The sequence below is a fragment of the Octopus bimaculoides genome, chromosome 4, assembly GCF_046866305.1.
Source record: "Octopus bimaculoides isolate indiv1 chromosome 4, ASM4686630v1, whole genome shotgun sequence".
NCBI classification, from domain to species: Eukaryota; Metazoa; Mollusca; class Cephalopoda; order Octopoda; family Octopodidae; genus Octopus; species Octopus bimaculoides.
In genome coordinates, this window is record NC_142931.1 from 32,087,774 (window position 1) to 32,103,374 (window position 15,601).

Consider the following 15,601-nt stretch of genomic DNA (forward strand, 5'->3'; position numbering starts at 1 on the left):
AACACAAGTTAAGCTTTTCTCCTCAAAGAAAGGTTTTAATTCTCTCTTTGAAAATACATGCACACACTCAAACACATTTATAAGTAAATGCATATACACATGCATACATATAGGTATATATGTAATATATGCATGTATACACACACACACATATATAATATATATATTACACACTCATATATGTGTGTATATATATAATATATATACCCATGCATATATACATGTATCTGTATGCTTGTGCGTATGTGTATGAGCATACATAATGTTGTATATACATTTTTTTAATACATTATTGTGTTTTTTTTTTTTTGCTTTTTCTTTTTGCTTGTTTTTATTTTCTTTGATAATATTCTTCCTGAAATCAATAAAGCAATAAGCAAATGTTTCAAAAACGTCACTGAAAAGAAATGAAATGGTATTCAAAAAGATTTATGGTATATCAACCTGAGTGAGAATAAAAGAGCAATGCCGGAGTGGAATGTGAATTTGTAAAATAAGTAGAAAGAAAAATGAAAACAAGAGGCTGCAATGAGAAAGGTTAGTGTCTCAACAAGGGGAGGGGAGACCTCTAAAGGATATAAGTCAAAGAATTTTTCTTCAGATCAAAATTAAAGAATTACATATGCACATATATATAAATATGTGTGTAGATGTGCAAATGTATGAGCAAACACATATATACACTCACTCACATACTGAAAGTGTTCATCAATTTTAATCTGAGAGAAATATTCCATGATATTACAGGAATGTATACCAACATACATACGTATATACATACATACATACATAAATACATGATAGATATATATATAGAGAGAGAGAGTGAGAGAGAGAGATAGACAAATATTATTATATATAATATGTAGGCATATATATGTCTGTATGTGTGTAAAGTTGGCTGAATGGTTGCATCTAAATATTTTTATAGATGTAATATGTATGTGTGTGTATTTGATTGTATACATACATACACACATATGTATGAATATATATAAATATAAATATATATACATACATACATACATATACATATGTATGTGTGTATATATATATATATATATATATATATATATATATATATATACAATTACAGTTTAAACCTTATAATTGAAACTGTTCCTGTGAATTGAAAAGTTCAATCACTTCAGCAACATTGTTATTTATCATTTCCAATGACTCTTGTATATAGAATATATATGTATACACACACACACACACACACACACAGACACACACACACACACACACACACACACACACACACACATATATATATATATTATATATACCCATATGATTATATATGTACACACTCACACACACACACATATATGCAGATTTATCATTAACAAAACAAGATGATATTTGAAAAGGTTTAATATATAGTCTTTATGATGTTTGATGTATTTTTAATACACTCTTCTATTTTTCACACAAATTATGTGAGATGAGAAGAGTACATTTTTGTGTGTGTACATGGTAAATTAGTTTTGTAAGTAATTAGCTGAGCCATTGATGTCTTGTAAAATGGCAGCAAGTATTTTGTCTTGGACTCAACTTACAAGTTCACCTAGCTCTAATTTTTTTTTTTTTACTTTTATTTTTTTTAATTTTTATTTATTTACTTTTTGCTATTTAGCCCCAGCTTTGCCATTACAGAGAAGACCAATGACCAAAAACATCCTAAATGTCAAGATTATATTTTCTTTCTTTTTTCTTCTGGCATAGTTCAAATAGGGTTACATTATCAAATGTGTCTTTTTCCTTAATAAATCTGGAGGATGTGATTTTGTGTGTATTTGGCTACTATTTCTGTCTAATCAAATGTGAACCTAGAATTTTTTCATTGGGTTTTAAATGGATATTAACTCTGGTAACACTAAAACATTTGCATTTTGGGGATTAGTTGCTACCGTAGTAAATGTAATTTGTATCTGGCTAGCAGCCTATCTGGGTGAAATTCCATTTTATATTTATTCATGTCATTGGGTTTGCATTTAAGCAATGATGCAGAGGGCCATAAAGGGGTATACATGTGTATTAGCACTTCAATATCAATGATGCTTCAGACTATATGTGTAGAAATTATGGCTTCATCTCTTTCAGTTTATATTTCAAGTCCTAAAAGTATCAATAAAATAAATCCCATGCATGTACTAAGTGCAGTTCCAGCATCTATCCTATTTCAGTGGATGCATCATGGCCAAATTGTTAACATATCTGTTTCACAATCAAAAGTTTATGGTTTGGATACTACTGCTTTGGCATTTGAGGCAACTGTCTTCTACCATTAGTTCAGGATGACCCAAGGCTTATGAGTGAAATTCGGTAGATGAAAATTGTCTGAATCCCATCAGATCAATTCTATCTGTAATTCAAAGGAACAACTTTGTCCTACTTTGTTTAATGGATTCTTTCTGAGGATTATATTAATGGTTCACATGTTTATGGAAGTCACGTACACACTTATTTGATATGGAAATGATCCAGTTGATTGCACAATTGAATACTCGTCATCAAAACTAACATGAATCTATTAACTTTACTCTTTTGCATCGCATTTGTGAATTCATAATGATAAATTAATCAACACTACAAGAGCACCTGAACTGGATCTTTTCCTTTTTCTTTTCGAAGGGGTGAAGTTGTCTAGATCCATACACAGTATTAAACTCCACTGAATGATTATCTCCCAAATCAGTGCACCTGCTCATAGAAGCACTAAAAAAATAGACATAATCATAAAATCGTATACACCAAAGCGATATAATATACATTCAAAGGATGTGTTTTTCCATAAGAAATTTGAAGAGAAACTCTCAAAGTTGTTAATATCTCTTTTATGGATGCACAAATCTTTAAGTTCTCCAAAAGATGCACAAGAAACTCAAGATCAAAACCAATTATGATTAGTAAACGTTTCTTATCACCTACATTATCAGATACATCCTTCTAATCTTTAATGATCATAGAGTGTTGTGAATAAGTCGTGGTTGCTATTTAAAGAGGAATCTTATGTTATTCTTCATTGCCTCTACATGAAGTTTGTGGTTTCATGTACAATATACAGTGTGTTATCATGCTTTAAGCAGAGCACACTCACTTCATTTCCTTTAATCCTTCATACATTCTTTGTATTCAGTACCCATTCTTTGTTAGCATTGTATATCATCTGTAAGCATCTTACAATCTGCTTTCACCTTGAAAGAGATTCCCTTTCATGCCAGCAATATTAATAACTCCCTGAACTCTTTCTGCCCCATTCATACTCTGCTATGGTGAAACTTTGTCCTCACCTCTAATTAAATTCTTTGCTGCATTTGCTGCTATCACCTTACTCGTACTATCTCTATACATATGCATGGCTCTTATAAGCTATTTATCATTACCAAATTTTCTTAGCAAATGTCTCAATATGGAATATACACTGTCAAAGCTTTCTTCACGTCAACAAACTTTATATACAGAGGAATGCTCTTTTCTAAGAAATTTTCAAGTAGTTGTCACATTAGGAAGAGTGACCCAATAATACCCCAATGTGACACAAACCTTTTCATGAGACTGGACTTAACTTTCTTTCTAATTAGTTGTGCTTATAAGTCTTTCTGCTAATTTCAGAAATCAATCCTTCAACTTAATGATTCTGTAATGGTTGCTTCCTTCTAGAGCCTCTCCTATATATTTGGCATACTTGATACTAATATGTTTGAAGTCATTGAGAATAACTCTTTTTCATACTGAGTATGTATTTGACTGTTATGTATTCTGTTTCAATGGATATTTTCACCATCCCAGTCAGTATTCCTCACAGCCCAACTGGTTTTCATACCCTCATATCCTTGATGACCATATTCACTGCAGAGCCATCAGTTTCAATAGCTGACCCCTCAGTTGGATCTCAATTTGTTGTTGTCCCTTTTGTCTCCTATACATTTTTGCTATACAATAACCTCTCCTAGTAGCATGTCTTTTTTTTTTTATTTGTGCTTCCCTTTCATGTTCGCTCATTTACACACCAGAAGCTTTTACTGTTGACAGTCAAATTGAATAATCTTAGCAATAAAGCATTGAAATTATGATGAGTTTTGTTTTATAATTGATAAGGAGTGAGTTAGTCTATGTGGAGAGAATGTAAGTGGTTCAGTGTTTAGGGTATTCAGTTCAGGATCGTAAGCTTGTGAGTTTGATATCTGATGGCACATTGTACTTGACCAAGACACTTTATTTTATGTTGCTCTAGTTCACTAAACTGGCAAAATGAGTTGCACCTGTAATTCAAAGAGCCAACCTTGTCACACTTTTTGTCATGCTGAATCTCTTTGAGAACTATGTTAAGTGTAGGCATGTCTGTGAAAGGATCACCCACTAGCACATTAATTTCATGGCACGATATTTGGTTGATCACATCAACTGGAACCCTTATCATTGTAACCAACGGAGAGCCAAGCCACTGTGTCTTCTTTAGGTAAAAAATGCCACATTTAGGGACTTACCTTTAGCTATATACTTCATACAGTTACCATGCTAGGAAGATAGCATCAGAAGTACATTAGTAATGAAACTAACTCCACTAAATGCATGAATTTCAACTATTGGTATATGCTTTGCTGTTTTCTGTAAATTGATTAACAATACTAAATAATATGTATGCTAAGATATATGGCTGTGTAGTTAAGGAGTTCACTTCTAAGCCATGTGCTTTCAAGTTGAGTCCTACAGCATGTGGACAAGTGCCTTTTAGTATTGTTCCAAGCTGACCGAAACCTTTTGAGTGGATATGGCAGATGGGAACTGAAAGAAGCTCATTGTGTATGTATATGTAAGTGTGCAAATGTGTGCTTCTGTCATATTTTTTTGAACTGGAGCAATAATTTTAAATGAGTGTCATCACTATACAAGAAGTGTAGATTGTTTTCAATCCTTCATGAAAACATATACAGCTATGGGGAAGTATATATTGCTTAGAAACAGGTGAGGGTTGGCAACTGGTAGAACCTTACTAAATCTGCCTTTGTGAATTCTGTCTTACTCATGCGAGTTTAGAAAGTGTACATTATATGATGATAATACACACACAACACCATACACACATACACTCACATGTACACACACATGATATGCTTAGGTGTATAGATATATTTACCTGTATGTATATAGAATATTTAATTAGTCTTGGGCACCATCTGCATGATATTTAAATATTTATATAGGTAAAAGCTAAAAGACAAATTTTATCTGTCATAAATTCACTTATTCCTTGCCAACAAATGTGCAATTTAATATAGTTAGCACTTGGCTTTTCAATATTTTGGTAAGATATAGAAAAGCTATGATTTACAGAGACTACTTCAAAATAAGTTGAAACACATTTGAAATTGTTTCACATTCTTGCTTAGTAAAATATACTGGACATCAATAACATTTATTTTTATTTATGGCAAATATAACATATATAAATAAAATTTAATGGTTTAATGCTTGAATAATTAAATATGCTTTTTGGTGGTGAACTGATAAAATTGTTAACATGCTGGGCAAAATGCTTTGTGGCAGTTTGTCCATCTTTACATTCTCAGTTCAAATTCCACCATTGTCAACTTTGGTTTTCATTCTTCTAAGGTCGATAAAGTGGGAACCAGTTGAGCACTGGAGTAGATGTAATTGACTTACTCCCACCTCTGTAATTGCTGGCTTGAGCCAAAATTTGAAGCCAATAATTTAATATGCTTTGACATAACTATCTATTTATTATATGAAAGTTTGGCTGTGTAGATAAAAGCTTTGCTATCAAACCATATGGTTTCAGATTCTGTTCATCTGCATGGCACCTGGGGTAGGTGTCTTCTGCTAATCAAAGACTTGTGAGTGGATTTGATTGACTAAAATTAATAGAGGTGTATATGTACTTGTATGCGTTTGTGTATGTGATTGTGTATGTGTGTGTGTTTGTGTGACCCATCTATATGTGTTTATTTACACTTTGCTTTGTAAACAATGGCTTCCCTAATGTTGTCATTTGTTTGCACATTTCTACAAAAGCATGACTGGGTTAGTTGTTGTTTGATAGATTATGAAATCATTGCCTCACTTTGGAAAAGGTAGGAGTTGGCAACAGAAAAGACATTCAGCTTTAGTAAAATCTTCCCCAACATACTTTTGTGTAACACGTGCACATGGGTACAGGGAATGCAAGCACACCCCCAAAAATTTTTGTTGGTTGCAAAATCAAAATTTGCACCCATACTTACTTTTCTCAGGTTTAGAAAACAGTGAATAAAAAGTTATCAGTAAAAAGTAGCTTCAAGTTAGGCTTCTTCACAATGAACAAAGGACAAAAATAAATTTGTAAAAACTTTTGGACATGGGTTTGCACCACCTACGCAATTTTTTTTCCCAAGCCAGTGTACATGCAGGCATATAAAAGTAGATATTAAATCGATGATGATGAGAATGAAGATGATGATGATTATGATGAAATCTACGACCATTCTCTTACAGGTTAACATGTTCATGATTTAATAAACTGGCATAGGAATTTGTCTTGCTATTTTGCTAAGTTAAAAAGTATGAGAGTTAAATAAACCCCAAAAACAACAACATAATATATCTGCAATTGTCTCTCATATTTCCTTATCAAATATAATAATTTTGTTCATAGAGTGATATTATTTTTCTTTTATCGTGTATGAGAATCTACTTTAGTGTCTTACAGTTCTAATCATTAAATAAGTTTTCACCACATAATTATATGGAAACACAAACTATAAGAGTACAGAAGAGAACTTGTTGAACAATGATAGGAATGTATTGATATATATCCTTATGTATGTGTGAATGTGTATATACAGGTATTTGTGTAGGTTAATAGGTGTTGACCTATACTAATGTATGTACATATCTGTTTACATATGTATGTGTGCATGTGTGTGTGTGTGTGTGTGTGTACATTTGTATGTGAATATATGTGTGGAGATGAGTGTATGTATATATATATATATATAGCTGTGTGATTATATTGTTTTGTAAATGTATGTGTCAATGTATACATGCCTATGCTTTGGAAAGGAGAAAGGAAAATGAGACATTACAAAAAGCACAGAGCTATATGAAAAAAAGTGGCATACAAATTTAAATATAATATAAAAGGGAGATGATATAAAATACTAAAACTCAGAGAGATATATTGGTGAGTATCATTAAAAATATAAATTGCAAATAACAGCTGGAATAGAGAAGTTGGGAAACTGCCAAAGAACTCACTATAAAAATGAGAAATATAGACTTTCGACACTTTTATCTATCTCTTAAATTCTTCTATGAAATTGCATTAAAAAAAACATATGATATATACATGTATGTTATAAAGCAATTCAACACATGTTCCTCAAACAGATTGTTTGTCTGTCTGTGTCTGATGATCAGCGTTTGTAACTACCTACCCAAAAGCCTACCAGCCTACCTACTGCAAATATACTTACATATAGTTTTTTTTTTTAGCCAGCCACAAGTCTACATGTTTCTCTGTCTTCCTCTCTGTCTCAATTTGTCTATGTGTGTATTCATGTGTGTGTGTATGTGTGTGTGTATGTGTGTGTGTGCATACATATATATTAATTTATATATATATATGTGCACACATGCATATATATGCATATAGATATAGTGTAATGATATAAATGCACAATAGACTATACTCCATGCCAGTAAACGCAAATAATACAAGTTTTAGCCATTGCTGAAGTGTGCAAGCAAATATACACGACAAATGTAAGCAAATGGAATGGAACTGGAAAGAGATAAAATATAGCGGTAGCGAAGTGGCAGGGGTGAATTCTCACCATAGGACGTGAGTAGAAATGAGTAAGGAGGGGAGAATAGGAAGTGTGGGTTTGCAGACGCTGCAAGAGTGTATAAGAGAGTGAGAGATTGGGAATAGGTGAGAGGGGGAATATTATGATCAAATGCTTAGGAATGAAAAGTAGTGGATTGGGAAAAGGGAAGAGAAGGTGAGAACAGCAAAACTTCAGTAGGTCTGAGGGGTGACTAATGAGACATAAATTATTGGAAGGTAGGGACTGACTGAGAATGCAGGAAAGGAAGTTGGGTGATGAAGAGCAGCAGAATAGCAATTATAATAATGGTTTTAAATTTTGACACCGGGCCAGCAAGCTTTGATGGGAGGGAGAACCCTGATTACATTGACATACTTGACTTGTACTTATTTTATCGACTCCAAAAGGATGAAAGGCAAAGTCGACCTCGGCAGAGTTTGAACTCAGAATGTAAACCTGGACAAACTGAGGCAAAACATTTCGTCTACTGTGCTAAAAATTCTGCCAGCTCACTACCTCAATAATAATAATAATATTAAATGCCCTGATGCAGTACCAGGTAGTGGCAATTATGGCTTTTGATCTTAACTGACTGGAAATGTTATCATGTACATTGTTTTGTCTTAGTATAAAAGATGGTCTACAGCAGATATTCTGCTCAATACCACATATTTGCTTGTCAGTTGCTTGACCTTAACCAGCTGAGCATGTCCCTTAATAGCTGATGATATTTGCATCTCTGATCACAAGCAGAGTTGTGGGGGAGCATCATAACCACGTGCTGAGAAGAATTCTTTTGGATTTGAATAATTCACCTCTGGAAACATGGGTATTTTGTTCATCATCCTTAAACAATCCTTATTCAGGAACCTTTTGAGCAGGATAGGCTACTCAACCCGAAGAAAATTCTAACTGGATCCCACCTGCAAGATCATATGCTGTATATCTTAATATAAGATCACCATGTCACACACATATGGTTGTCATGATGGGTATATTGGGCTTTGCATATTTTACTCCAGTGTCACTTTGATGATATGCACTGTTCTCTCACTCAATAATAATAATAATAATAATAATAATAATAATAATAATAATAATATCAGTGACGATGATGACACAGTGGACAAGGGGTAAAACAACTGAATGTGGGTGAGAAGAAAAGAAGGAAAATGATATTTGGCTGGGTAGGTTATAAGAAAGTTGAATAAATTCAGCAAGTGTGGGTGGGAATTGATAACGTGGTGGTCAGGATTGTGATCCATGTAAAATGTAGGTTGGGAAGACAGTATTAAGTATGAAATTGGATACAGTGAAATGGTTCTTGGCAAGAAGTGGTGTAAGTGGTATCAGAAAAAATTGAAGTATGCAGATCTGATCACATTTAATTACAGCAACATAATACTGCGACTAGTGAGGTGGTGGAAATCTCTTGAAGAATAAATTTGGTTGAGAGGCAGTAGTGTATATATAGTATATATATATATATATATATGAATACATAGCTTGTGCATCCAGAATCCCAGTTTAACCTAAGTAGATGAGTCTTCTTGAGAAATACATATCCTCAGTCTTCCCAGACCACTCTCATCACCGTCATGAGGTTTAATGTCACTTCATGATAATTATTTCCATGATCTTGTGCTTCTACAAGTGTTATCCAAATTGAAAAGCACGTCTTTATTTGGCTCTCATCATCATCCATACACTTCACATTTCCCTAGAAATGCAGTTTTGTTTCTTGCACTTTGCAACAGGTCCTTTTAATGCCCCCTTTCCTTCTCAGTGTATACTTACATTGCAGATCCAGCAGATCATGCTAGTTTCCGTATTTTCTAGTTTTCTCAAGCCCTCTGCATTCTAAACCTTGCAGCATCACAGTCATAACACAAGTGTAATACAACCTGCCCTTCACTAGGAGTTTTGTTGCCAGTGGCTCTGGTACCCAAATAATTCTAGGGAATCATCTAGGCATTTAGAGGATCTGCTTATGATATTCTCATTGTATGTATTATTCAAGTGCATCTGTCACTTATGCAACTTACATGCTTTTATAGTTTGCCTCAGATTCTTCTACACATCTTTAGTGTCCATAGCTCACAATGAACAGTGCATATGGAGTTTATACCAACTCTTATTCTGCATGTCAAGCAAGGCCATGCCTTGAAGTTACTGAGTTCTTATCTTTTACTTTACTTATTAACTGCTTAGTTTTCCCTAACTTTATCTTGGGGCCTCTCAATTCTGAGTTTAGCTTCTATGCCTGGAATTTCCTTATTTTCCTTTAGATTCAGCTAAGTGTACTAGATTATTAACACATTGAGGTTCCCATAGACAACCAGTCTTCTCTGAGATGGCCTGTAGGGCCAGGATAAACAGGACTGAGGAGTGAACCTAGATGGATTTTTGTCCTTATGCCAAGTAAGTCACTGAAATTAATCACTGTTGACTCATACTTTACTACTACATCATTGTTTATGGCTTGTGCAGCCTTCACAAGCTATTCATCTACACTTAGTTTCCTTAGTGAACATCAAATTGCTGAAATTGGTACTTCTTCAAATGTCTGCTCCAAGTCAACCTGGAATAGATACCTTAAGAAAATGTCCTTTGCAATATCTTCAATCTGGCAAAGTTCAATAGAGCTTGGTACCAGTGACATTGCAACTCATTTCTACTGCTGAGTGAACTGGGGGAATATGAAATAAAGTGTCTTGCTCTAAAACACAATACACAGCCTAGTGGGAATTGAACTTACTACCTCGTGATTGTGAGCCTGACACACTAACCACTGAGCCATGCACTTTCACTATATATATATATATATATATATATATATATATATATATATATATATATATATATATATATATATATATATTTATATATATATATATATATATATACATATATACATATATACACATATATATATATATATATATATATATATATATATATATATATATATATATATATATATATATATATATATATATATATATATATATATATATATATATATATATATATATAGATATATATATACATATACATATATATATATATATATATATATATATATATATATATATACATATATATATATATATATATATATAATAAAGTAAAGTTGTGGAATACCGTACGAGTGGAAATATATATGAAAGAAGGTTTGAAAATGCACTTATTTTTTTAAATATTTATTTACTTAACCGGTTTCACTTTTTTAGAAAAAGATTATCAAAGGTCTTTGAGAATAATAAAAATGTTAAAAAACAGTTCGAGTATTAAAATGCATATGTACATTATTTGATGATAAAATATATTTAAAGTATAAAGCTTTGTATGAACTTTGTATTGTTACATACTGATTATCACACATTCTCTGATATTAAGATGAAAATGTTAAAAACAGTGTATGAAAATACACATATGGAAAAATACATATACATATACATATTCTTATGTATTTTTCCATATGTGTATTTTCATACACTGTTTTTAACATTTTCATTTTAATATCAGAGAATGTGTGATAATCAGTATGTAACAATACAAATTTCATACAAAGCTTTATACTTTAAATATATTTTATCATCAAAGAATGTACATATGCATTTTAATACTCGAACTGTTTTTTAACATTTTTATTATTCTCAAAGACTTTTGATAATCTTTTTCTAAAAAAGTGAAACCGGTTAAGTAAATAAATATTTTAAAAAAATAAGTGCATTTTCAAACCTTCTTTCATATATATATATATATATATATATATATATATATATATATATATATATATATATATATATATCATGTGTGTGTACATGAGTGTAAATATATTCACCAATCTGCACTAATCAACCCTGCAATCTATCCATCTCCTCTCATAACCTAATTTACTAAAAACACCAAATTAATCTAATTTGTAGGAAATAGCATTTTTCTATCACCACATCCCTAAAACCTTTTCAATTACAAACCTTTTCTGAATCCCAACCTCTAAACTCCACCCAGATTTAATCTATGTTAGTAAGAAACTTTATATTTTAATGAATTTCACTTTCAAAACACAAAATGTACAAATTATTCCATTACACACTTATCTTGAAACTTAACCCAACAAAATTCAAGAGAAAATTCAGAACTGATAGGAGCCAACTCAATACTGTAATGCACTAACACCATCGTATTTTACTGTTTTTACCAACTTAACAAGACTCTCACTATCAACAACATCAGCAACAGTAACAACAACAAAATTACCACAGATTTTACATTTTAACTGATGAAGAAATTGAAGAAGAATCATAAGTAACTGTGAGTAAAAAAAATTTACAAAGCTGTAAGCTATACAAACAACCAAAGAGAAGGAAAAGAAGAATATAGTGTGCAGTTTTTCATCTTACTAAGACTAAGAGATACTTAACCTGTTAGAAAGAGCAACCAAATTCCATTCATATAACACTCGTCCATATTAAGAAAAATGATTGACATGCATTTGATAACATAGCCTTTATATATTAAGCTTTAAGATGTAATGAAGGGGTCATGGCTGGAACACCTTTCATCGTAGGTTTTACATGATCAGTGATAATCTGGAAGTCAACAAAGTACACCTTGAGCAAAAGGATTGCTGCTTAACAACAAAAATACTAATAATCAAAAGATTATCATAGGCTGTGATGTGAGAAAGATTTGGCTATCATTCTTAGCAAGATGTACATCAGCACAAAGCTTTTAATATGGTTATTAGAAGAATAATGAAAGCATTTTTCCCCAAAAATTATAACAGCTGCAGACAGACAGCTTTTATATATTTCAAAACAGAAAGAAGGAAGTAATTTAGTTATTTTGAATTAACATTATTAATGATTTACATGGTTTACTCATCAATGGATGCTATTAATGACTTGCAGTTTCCTGAGATTATCAGCTTCACAGATTTACTATTTTTCATTTGTAAATAGATAATAGAATTAAGAAGAGCAATAAATACCAATTAATTATGCAACTGTACATAAATAAAATATTGAGAGTTGTGATTTGAACCAAGAATTTTGTATATCGATACAGACAACTAAGTCAATTTCAATTTCTGATACAAATTCAAGTAATGGAATTTTCAAACTTGCATAAAACAAATACAAAATTAAAAATATCACTTAATTAATGCCCCATCTTCATCAAATGAATAAAATAAAATCTGTAAAACGGTTATAATTGCTACTGTTTAATAAATCTCAGTGTTAAATTTTACCGATGCTGAATTTCTCTTGAGAAAAGCAGCCTGTGTTTGATTTGGCAGGAAAGATGAAGAACAAAAAGGAAAAAAGGACAACTTAAAACAGAATATAAAATTCTGTTAACAAAAAAAAAAATAATAAATAATCCAAAAAGTAAAGTTAAAGCAACAAAAACATAAACATAACTGATATAAAAAGATTAAAATGTAATTAGCATTTCAGTAAACTAGACAAGAATTTTAATTGCTCTGATTATGCAAACAATAAAAGTTTGAATTTGCTTTTAATATTTTTTCTTCTTGTTTTCCTTTCCTTTTACAAATAGAAACTTGTTCATAATAAAGAATGTTTCATTATGGAAAAAGAGATATAATGTAAAGTATGATATTGATTTCTTATAAATATATTGATTTCTTATAAATATATTGATTCCTTCTAATTCAAATTTATAGGAGAATGGAAAGGTAACTGTTTGATGTTCATGAATTTTACATTGGTATTATAAAGCTGTAAGTAAAATAGATGTTCCTTACACCCAAGAGGACCCTTAATAGCTAATCTTTAACTTGTGATTCATGATGTGTAGCAAAGTGTAGTTAAATATATACATGAATAGAAAGCTAGTATTTTTTCTTCTGTTAATATCCTTACTTTTCACATCTACTCTTGTTACACATTGTACATCTAGCTAGTGATTCTCTCTTCTTATTTCTTTATTGCCCACAAGGGGCTAAACATAGAGGAGACAAACAAGGACAGACAAAGGGGTTAAGTCGATTACATCAACCCCAGTGCATAACTAGTACTTATTTAATCGACCCCAAAAGAATGAAAGGCTAAGTCGACCTCGGCAGAATTTGAACTCGGAACGTAGCGACAGACAAAATACTGCTAAGCATTTCGCCCGGCATGCTAACGTTTCTGCCAGCTCACCACCTTATCTCTTCACCACTTTAGCAAGTATATTGAGGCTTGCTGAAGGGATTTTATAATACTGAAACATATTCAGGCATTGTTTCCTATACTTTCCAAAAGGATTAAGTTAACACTAATCATTGAATTCAAGTTGTTTGCTCATCACATAAATATTTATTTTTATATTTTATGATATTCAATATATCGAAAATGTTAACACTATCTTAACTATGATAGGTGCAATCTTACATAATCCAGCAATCATTTGTTTAAGCCATTACATCATCTTCATTTAACATCCGTTTTCCATGCTGGCATGGGTTGGACAGGTTGACAGAATCTGACTAGCTGAAAGCTACCCAGGCTCCATGTCTGTTTTGACATAGATTTTTTTTATGGCTTAATGCTCTTCCTAACACTAAGTAGTTGAAGTAATTTTGATGTGTTTTGTCTAGAAACATAATATAGCATATACTGAAGATGGGAGCATATAAATTATTAATTAGTAATCCAATATCTAATTCATTTAATCCTTCCATGTTGACATAAGTGGTGTATGTGTGAAGTGATTTGACAACAACAGCAAATTTAAATCTGATTGTAAGCTCCTTTGGCCAGAACCTTAACACTAAAATTCTCATTTGTAGTCAGAAAGATGTAAAATCTTGCTGAGGTTAATTTTACTACGCAACACTTGAGAATTGATTGAAATAAGTACAAGTTGTATCAATAGCGTCTTTTCATCTGCTATAAAGTATCTGAATCTTAAAAGTCCTCACCAAGGTGCAAACTAGGCAACATTTTTGATGACGAAATGGAAGTTTCTAGTTCACATGCACCAGGAAGTATCCTCTCTCTCCATGTCACCAATATTATCTTAGAGAAATGCAAGCATTAGTACCAGTGTTGTAACAGACTTTGCCATGATAATGCAAAGTGCTACAGCAGATACCACAAGACATCTTGCATAACACTAAAAAATTTCACCAATCAGCCACTCTAGATTGGCAAAATATTTATCTGTCCTGAAAGAATGAAAGGTAGATCTGAGCTTAGCAGGAATTAAGTTCTAAGTGCCAAAATTCAGAACAAGCACTGCAAGAATCTAGTCAACACTCTATCACTGCTATCAATTTGCCATGTTACCAGGGTAACTAGGGTTAATTTATTTAAGATAATCAGAGGTGGTATAGCACCTCTGATATTTGGACAAACAGCAGAGGCTGATGTGTTTGAAGTTTATCTTGGATACCTGCTGGTCAGTCTCACTAGAAAAATGTAGTGAAGATATTTTAGAGGTTTTCCATTCTAGAGTGAAAGGAATAGAGTAGGGATTTCCAAAGTATCTGAGAAACGGTCATCCTATGTGTATGCTTAAGGCATATGACACTCTTATTTTATTCCAGTTGAGAAAATATCAACTTCAAAAGAAAATCTGTTAAGCCTTCAGTGTGTTCCCTTACATTTTCCAAACACTTCAATTTACGGAGCTCAGACATTAATGATATTTGTACATTGTCTTATCAAAGTATAAAACCTTATAACATTCCTAACTATTGTCTACAATGCCCTAGAGTATCCAACTTGGAAATGTTTTGCTCTGGG